The sequence below is a fragment of the Eurosta solidaginis genome, chromosome 3 (genome assembly GCF_040869045.1).
Source record: "Eurosta solidaginis isolate ZX-2024a chromosome 3, ASM4086904v1, whole genome shotgun sequence".
NCBI classification, from domain to species: Eukaryota; Metazoa; Arthropoda; class Insecta; order Diptera; family Tephritidae; genus Eurosta; species Eurosta solidaginis.
This window is the reverse complement of record NC_090321.1, coordinates 29,043,239-29,052,646: the sequence shown is the minus strand read 5'-3', so window position 1 is coordinate 29,052,646 and position 9,408 is coordinate 29,043,239.

Genomic DNA, 9,408 nt, shown 5'->3' with positions numbered 1-9,408 from the left:
AATCACTATTTGCAGTTCGATAACAGTGTGTGCGGTATGAAGTTGGAAGGTGAAGCAGTAGTAGGGAGGTATGAGTTCTTGTGCATACTATATACATACATATGTAGATAGCAATTGTACTGCTCGTAAGAAGGAAACTCGTAAAATCCGCTGACACAAAACGACTTTAATATGTAATTAACAAAAAAGAAAAGAATAATGGGGCTTGACGTGAAGCTGTACAACAACAAAAAGCACAAACATAAATGCAACTACAGTGGCGATGATAGCTAGGATGTTGGAAGCAAACATAGATAGTAGCAACATCAGACATGCCGTAATATTTACACTAGCAAAGATATCAGCAATTGAAATTCTTAGTTACACAATTAGCTGTTAAAATTGTAAAATTTGTATCTCACTGATATACAACCTACTGAGCTGTCGTATAAATATTCTGAACATAAAATCCACTTTATTTACAGCACTACTCTGGCAATGGAACTTCACAGAATATATTCGCGTACTGCACCTATACCGTGTTAGAATGAAACTGCTTTACTCTTTCCAAAAGTGCGCTGCTATACTCTTAGTTAACTCACTCGCTCATTTCTCCCAGGGTCTACGCTTTTCGCGAACAGCCTTCTCGCTTAGTTGTTCGTTTACATCTCTCATTTATCTACATCTGATATTCACTTTTGTCTTCTATGTATGTGTGTGAGTAATGTCGTAAGTGCTCTTTATTGTTGTGTACTTGTGTGTGTAGTGTCGTCTACGCTCTTAGCCGCTGTGCACACGTGAGCGTCGCTACTTATTGTTTCATCTGCTTACATTGCTGTCGTGGTTGTGCCAAACTTGTTTACTACCGGCAGGTTTATGTGACGTAATTGTTAATATCCCCTACAATATGCTAAAATATTGACAGGATATTTTGTGTGTTAGTCCTGCGATGTTTCAAAGGTTGGAGCAAAAGTTAGCTATCAATTTGATTTCGTCAATATATATATCTATAATAGATAGCTTAGGTATGGTAAGCAAAGAGAAAAACGCCTTGCCGCAACACTTCAGCAAAGACGAAGAAACGCCGATAGCAACTCATAAAGCATTTGGAAGCTGTTTGTGTGCTGCGCGTTTCCGATATGGTCGTTCAGTTCAAAAGAACTTGGAGGGAGCTGCAGGTCTGTCGAAACACCACGCTCAGAACTGCCATGGTATGTCTTCGTATGATATCATCTACACAGTGAGGAGGGTACACTCCCATTTAAGAAGATAATTATGTTCCTAAGCAACCAGTTTCGGCTAACAGGGACAGAGAGCATTTCGAATAGGTTCAGCAAACAAGAACTCAGCCATTTGATCAGCAAGATCTTTGAGAAGCCCTCAGCTTTATCCACAAGGAGTCCGCAAAATCTTATGCCGATCAATATACGGCGAAACCCTTTCTCAAATTTCTATACGCAAAAATAGCAGTAGAGGAAAATATACTTTCCAGGGAGTCGCGCACGACTCAGGCTCAATTGTGATCTGGACACTTTAATAGGCTAAACATTTACTTGTCTAGTCGCATAACATTTGTATTATAATGTAGGGAAGTACTTGCCTCAAACTGTCCGAAATCTGATAGAAGCGGCTTTATCAACAATATGTAAGTAGCCGTTATAGCAGCCTTGCAAAGATGATAATTCTACTGGATGAATGTAGGAAGTGGTCATGATTATTACACTCCTACCAATATTTTCAATAGGTGTTACACATAATGCACTCTCACGCGACACGAACGCTATTTTAGTTTAGAAAGGGTGATTATTTTTGGAACAACCAGATTGCGCTAAGTGCTTCGAGTAATATGTCCACAACCCAAAGTCGATTACTGAAAGCTGCAGATCGCAGTGTTGAGAGATGATGAGCTGGCCATGAGTGCGACTGCCCTTATCCTTCCCGAAAATGATTTGGTATGTCTTTTAGAGTCCGTACGACCACGAACTATATAAGCAGGGCAAATCTGATTTGGAATTTCTTTGGTAACACTATAATGACACTGAATAAGTCAGGGCTATCATCCTTAGTAAGGGTTCTTACTTGCCACTGTTTAAAAGGTACTACTAGGATGTTCGTCGAATCTTAAGACTATGGTCGAATCCGAAGATGTATTGAGCAGGTGGAAGCGTGATCCAACGTATTGATTGCAGCAAAGCACTACTACAAAAACAAGAATTTAAAATACATAACTGAAGGAAGACATATGTCTACTTGCGCTCCCAATTAATGTCAAGTATCGCGAAAGAGGAATGACTGAACAATTTTAAAACTACCCTGCAGCGAAAAAGGCAGACAGTCACACTATACATCAGTTTCGAACTACAGTTTTAATGACTACCTTATACCAACAATTTTATGTACATATTCGAACTAGTCAATCAAAGGCAGCGACTATTTAAGAATTACCTACTACTAAACCGATTAAGGACATGATCAATAGCTCTGCAAATGGGTGTAATTGCCATTTCGTTGGACATCACAAGAGGTAAGTGCCAATGAAGCCTGATCCAGACCCCGATAAAAATTTAATTTGCGAAGGCAACAACAACGTCGTGATTTTGATATCTATTTGGATCAATTTCGGATCAGCATGACGGTTCTGTTTGTATTGTTTGTTGTAGTAGATTTTTGACAGCTCGTCCTTTTCACTTGGCAGCACTTTTAAACATATGCACTAGGGTGTCCGATATTTACCAATTGTTTTTCACTCGACACTCCATACATATGTGGTTGTTAACCACTTAGCCAATTTATTTTTGTATCAAATGAACGTATATTTATTATGTAGATAATTTATATTAAGTTACAAAGTGTGAAATCATTAAATATTGAATTCCTACTAATGTTGTATAGAAGCGTCAGTGTAGTTCAGTTGGTAGCGATTCAATGAATTGTCTCCGGTTGCAATTCGAACTTGCAACCGCCAGCGAATGACAAGAGGAAACAGAAACGAAGAAGAACTGCCACATAGAATGGTATTGCCAGATGCTGTAAGCTATGTGTGTTCCCACATTACTCCCCCCTAAGTGATGGTATTACTGTAGAATTTTGTTGTAGTGGTAAACTTTTTGAAAGCGACGGTTGTTGAGGCATGTTTGAATTGATGAGAACACGTCGGTGAGGTAGTTCTCAAAAAAATTCATCACTTGCTACATGAGCTGGCTTGAGACGTTCGATGCTAATGTTGGAGTGCTTGTCATTCACGTCGACAGTGTAGACTCGCTCGTCTACTCTTTTGATTATTTTATGTGGGCCTGTATAGGGTTGATCCAGGTGACGCTTGGTTGCATCGACTCTTATAAAAACGTGGGTGCATGTAGATAAGTCCTCAAAGCAGAACGTTTTCTGTCGGCAATGGTGTGTGGTGGGAGCTGGCCGAATAGTTCTCATATGTTTGCGGAAATCGTTGAAATTCTGTGAGTCTACTGGGGCTTCTACGTTCGTGAAGAATTCACCACTAACCTTGAGTGTCGTTCCGTATAAATATTCCGCTGGTGATGCTTTTAAATCGTTCTTGTAGCACGTTCTCAATCCCAGCAAGACTGTTGGCAACGCTCGGGTCCACTGGGGAATTTGGTGGCACATAATGGACGCCTTGAGGGTACGATGCCATCTTTCAACCAATCCGTTAGAGGCTGGATGATACGCCGTGGTTCGAATTCGTTTGCCTCCAACTAATCTCGACAGGGCCGTGAATAATGCACTTTCGAACTGCGTACCCTGGTCGGTTGTCATAAGCTTAGGGCATCCAAAGCGTGCGATAAAATTAGAGTAGAAAGCACTTGCGACTGTATCTGCTGTTATGTCCTTTATGGGGACGGCTTCCGGCCATTTAGTAAATCGGTCAATCATCGTGAGACAGTACCTATATCCTTGTGACTCTGGCAAAGGCCCGACTAAATCCAAATGTACATGTTCAAATCTTTCATCGGGACTCTCGAAAAAGGTTGGTGAAGCGTGTACGTGGCGATTGACTTTTGAACGTTGGTAAGGGAGGCAGAGGCGAGCCCATCGGGTGATGTCTTTGTTCATGGACGGCCATACGTATCGCTGCGCGACTATTTTGACTGTGGCTCTCCCACTGGGGTGTGCTAGATTGTGCAGTGCGTCGAAAACCTTACGACGAAGTTCTGATGGCACGAATGGTCTTACGTTATTGGTAGAAATATCGCAGTGTACTACTTGTTGACTATGGCCGAATGTCAGTGGGTGAAATTTGAGCGATGTGTCGTTGTGAACCAACAGTCTTTGTAGCTCCTCATCTGTTGTTTGGGCTCGAGATAGTTCGTCATGGTCAATTGCCAATGGGAGGTGCATAGTGCCAATCCGTGAGAACATATCCGCTACATTATTGTTAGTACCGGAAATATATTGAAAATTGGTGGTGAATTGGCTGATAAAACTGAGCTGCCTGATTTGTCGAAGCGATGATTTGTCAGATTGTTGTTTAAAAGCGTAAATAAGGGGCTTGTGGTCGGTCCTGACAACAAATTCGCGACCTTCTACCCAATGGCGAAAATTCTTTATTGCCTCGTATACCGCAGTCAATTCCCTGTCGTACGTACTATAATTCTTTTGTGCCGGTGACAGTTTCTTTGAAAAGAATCCTAAAGGTTGCCAAGTGCTGTTGCTGTTTTGCTCGAGTACTTCTCCGAGCGCTGTGCTGGAGGCGTCACATGTGATCCGAATTTCGGCTGATGGACATGGGTGTGCAAGTAAAGTGGCCTTCGCGAGATGGTCCTTTATGGAAACGAAAGCAGACTCTGCTTCTGCTGTCCATGGCACTGGCCTTCGATCGTTTTTCTTTGAATCTTTTAGAAATTCGTTGAGTGGAGCTTGAACCGTGGCGGCATTTTTCATGTGGCGTCTATAAAAATTCACAGCTCCAATAAACCTTCGTAACTCCAAAATGGTATTTGGCTTCGGGAAATTAAGCAGGTCTTTAACTCTATCCGGTAGTGGTGTTGACCCGGCCGCTGATAAACGATACCCCAAAAAATTCACCGTGGCTGCACCCAATACGCATTTGTCGGCGTTAACACATAGGCCGTATTTGCTCAGCCGGTGGAATACTGCTCGAAGGTGTCTTTCGTGTTGCTGCTCTCCTGTTGATGCCACTAGCAGATCGTCTATGTATGCGTATACGAAGTCGAGACCTGCTAGTGCCTCATTAATGAAGCGTTGGAACGTTTGGGCTGCGTTGCGGAGTCCGAACGGCATGCTTACGAACTCGTACAGTCCAAACGGGGTGATTATGGCTGTTTTTGGGATGTCCTCCTCTGCTACCGGAATATGGTGGAATGCGCGCTTGAGGTCGATTGTGGAAAAAATATTTTTGTTTGCTAAAATTGTGGAGTAGTCATGAATAATGAAATCGGATACCGATCGGGAACCGTTTGCTCATTCAGTCTGCGGTAGTCCCCGCACGGTCTCCAATCCCCTGATTTCTTCCTGGCCATGTGTAAAGGGCTGGCCCAAGGGCTGTTAGACGGTCTGGCATGACCGAGTTCGACCAGTAACCGGAATTCGTCCTTAGCAACTTTAAGTCTTTCAGGGCATAATTGCCGTACGCGTTGTACGCATGGAGGGCCAGTGGTTTTAATGTAGTGTTTGACTGAATGTTTGGTTGCCGTGAGGTTGGACGGGTTACCTAACAGTTCAGGAAAGCTTTTGAGGATGCTTGTAAACCTGCTCGTACCGCTGAGCGCCGTAATGTTTGTGATAGGTGCTGTAGCGAACGACCCTGTGCTACGTGAACCGGAGCTTCGATCGATGATACACGCGCGCTTCAGATCCACCATTAGCCCATGTTCATGGATCAAATCTGCGCCGATGACTGGGTATGGGACATTGGCAATGCAAAATACCCACCGGATCGGATGTTGAAATCCAAAGTCGAACAAAATTGATTTTTCGCCAAACGTTTCGATTTGGGTGCCGTTCGCAGCTTTAAGTCGAAGTGCTTTTGGTGAAAGGTTGTCTTTGTTAGTGGGTGGAGTTACAGAAATATCTGCGCCAGTATCGACGAGGTACTTCGTTCCCGAGTTGCGGTCGTATATAAATAAACGGCGGGGTAGATTTTTACCACCAGACGTCGCCGAATCTACTGGTGTCTGCTTGCGTTTCCCTGTTCCTTTTCATATGTACATGGTTGCGTGCACCTGATTGCGCGCACTCCAAACCTACGATGATAGAAGCACAATGCTGGGTGCCTACTTGGTTCTGAGCCGAGCCGTGTACTTGTGGTATTGTTTAGGTTTTGCCGACGCCGAAAACCATCCACCGGTACTAATTGTGTAACCCTTGTTATCAGGTCTTTAACTTGCTTCGTCAGCTTGTCGATTTGTTCCGTTAAATTGCCATTGTTTCAAGCAGCAGCTTTGGATATAGGCATAACGCATCGGCTAGCAGCGTCGCGTTGTACTTCCATCATTTGGTTTGCTATTTGAGCTAATTTGGCGTTGTCTGTCTCGTGTATTCCAGCAAGCGCAAGCTGTACTTGTGTGGGAAGTCGTTCAAGCCAAATCGTGCGTACGAAAATGGGGTTGAGTTTGTTTCCGCCTAATCTATGTATTTCGGCCAGGAGTTCGGAAGGACGTCGATCACCTAGTGCCAAACCAGACAATAACATTTTGAACCGTCGTTCCTGTGAAATACCGTAATGGCTTATCAGAATTTCTTTGAGTGTTAAATACTTATCAGTTGTTGGAGGGTCTGTAATAATACCCTCGATGACAATAAGTGCGTCTTGATCGAGACGGGCGATAACAGCGTAATACTTCGTTGCGTCAGACGTAATCCTCCTCAGCTGGAAGTGAGCCTCCACCGTAATAAACCATAGTTCGACTTTTTGGTTCCAAAAAGGTGGAAGTTCCAGTCGTTCGTATTTATCGATGTGTGCACCCAGTTGATGCAAAGTTTGAGCACCCGTTGCTTCGAAGAATTCGTCTTGTTGGTTTCCATTCACCGGTTCAGTGCTATCACCTACGTTAGTTGCAGAATCTCCTGCTTCTGCCATGGCTTTGTCTTTTTGTGATGTAGTGCCGCTTGTACAAATCACGTCGGGGTCACCAATTGTGGTTGTTAACCACTTAGCCAATTTTGTTTTGTATCAAATGAACGTATATTTATTATGTAGATAATTTATATTAAGTTACAAAGTGTGAAATCATTAAATATTGAATTCCTACTAATGTTGTATAGAAGCGTCAGTGTAGTTCAGTTGGTAGCGATTCAATGAATTGTCTCCGGTTGCAATTCGAACTTGCAACCGCCAGCGAATGACAAGAGGAAACAGAAACGAAGAAGAACTGCCACATAGAATGGTATTGCCAGATACTGTGTGCTATGTGTGTTCCCACACATATTTACTTTAAGTCTGACAACAAATTATAAAGTGCATACAATAGTCAAAATAAAACCGGTTTAAGCAATGCTGGAAAAACGATATATTTGCCAAACGAAAATATATGGAAATACCAAATTTTTCTATAAAATTTCAGTTTACAGCTATGAGCTCCAGCTAAGGTCTCAAGTACGATGCAACTTTCTCAAGGAAGTATAAAGCCTATCTGCTAAGCCCAGCGGGTTAGGGGGCTATGAATATACCCGCGGTATGTATGCCTTCCGTAAGAGGCGACTCAAATACCAAACTCATTCAAAGGGGTTGTGTAGCGCAACCCTCTCAAGGGGTGTCCAGCGCAATAAATAGCTTCTCCAACCCAATTGTCAACCTCACCTACCCGTGGCGAATCCTGTTTCATTAACAGCGGAGCCTCTGGCGACCCCCAACTACTGATGAATCTAGGGGTGGGAGAGCTGTATGGCCCAGAAGGTTTCATGTGGTCATACCAAAACGTTCCCGAGGTGGTCGGCCTAGTACCTATATGTTGCTTTTTACCGGAACGTAACGGATCTGCATCCGGAAAAAGACCATCAACCTCGATAACACTCCCTAACGCCTGCGGGGAGTGTCGTTATCGCTACAATAACAACAGCTGTTTAGAGAACCCGCGTGCATCTCTCAGGGAGGAAGATTGGCCACCCACGTTTGCTCCAGCCAAAGTATGATGAACGACTTAAATTTTGTGCGGGTTTTCAAATATTTCCCTATTGAACTCCAACCAGTCTTGGTGATAGAAACCCCAAAACATACCTACAAAAAGCAACAGTTATATGTTAAACGAAAGCGGAGTGACTGCTGCGGTGATGGCGGTGGTTTCGATAGTTCAGTTGAATTGCGCAATTTTATTAACTACAAGCAATAAATCGTTGCTGTTTCTATATCAGCATTCGTGCAACAACCAAATGACCGCGTTGCAAATTGACTATGTACATACGTTTCTTTCACAAAAAACAAAAAAAAAAAACAAGCATGCGGAAAATACTTCAAGTAGCTTTCAACTAACTGACACATATATACACATGTTTGTACATATGTATAAGCCAACTGATAAAACTTGCTGAATTGGTAAGTTGTTGATTTTTTGATCTTTTTTGCGTTTGCTGCTCCACCTTTGCTTGCGATTGAACTTTGAACGGAATGCGCTGTGGCAGCTACACTGACTCATCGAGCAGATATTTGTGTACATACATATATGTATACACAAATGTTGCAAACATATTTAAAACAAGTAAGGAAGGCTAAGTTCGGATGTAACCGAACATTACATACTCAGTTGAGAGCTATGGAGACAAAATAAGGGAAAATCACCATGTAGGAAAATGAACCTAGGGTAACCCTGGGATGTGTTCGTATGACATTTGTATAAAATGGAAGTTATTAAAGAGTATTTTAAGAGGGAGTGTGCCATAGTTCTATAGGTGGACTTTTTTTAGGAATATCGCCATAAAGGTGGACCAGAGGTGAAACTAGAATTGGTTTGTACGATATGGGTATCAAATGAAAGGTGTTAATGAGAATTTTAAAAGGGAGTGGTGGTAGTTGTATATGTGAAGTCGTTTTCGAGATATCTACCAAAATGGGGACCTGGGTGACCCAGACCATCATCTGTCGGCTACCGCTAATTTATTTATATATGTAATACCACGAACAGTATTCCTGTCAAGATTCCAAGGGCTTTTGATTTCTCTCTGCAGAACTTTTTCATTTTCTTCTACTTAATATGGTAGGTTGCACACCCATTTTACAAAGTTTTTTCTAAAGTTATATTTTGCGTCAATAAACCAATCCAATTACCATGTTTCATCCCTTTTTTCGTATTTGGTATAGAATTATGGCATTTTTTTCATTTTTCGTAATTTTCGATATCGAAAAAGTGGGTCATAGTCGGATTTCGGCCATTTTTTATACCAATACAAAGTGATTTCAGATAATTACGTGAACTGAGTTTAGTAAAGATATATCGATTTTTGCTTAAGTTATTGTGT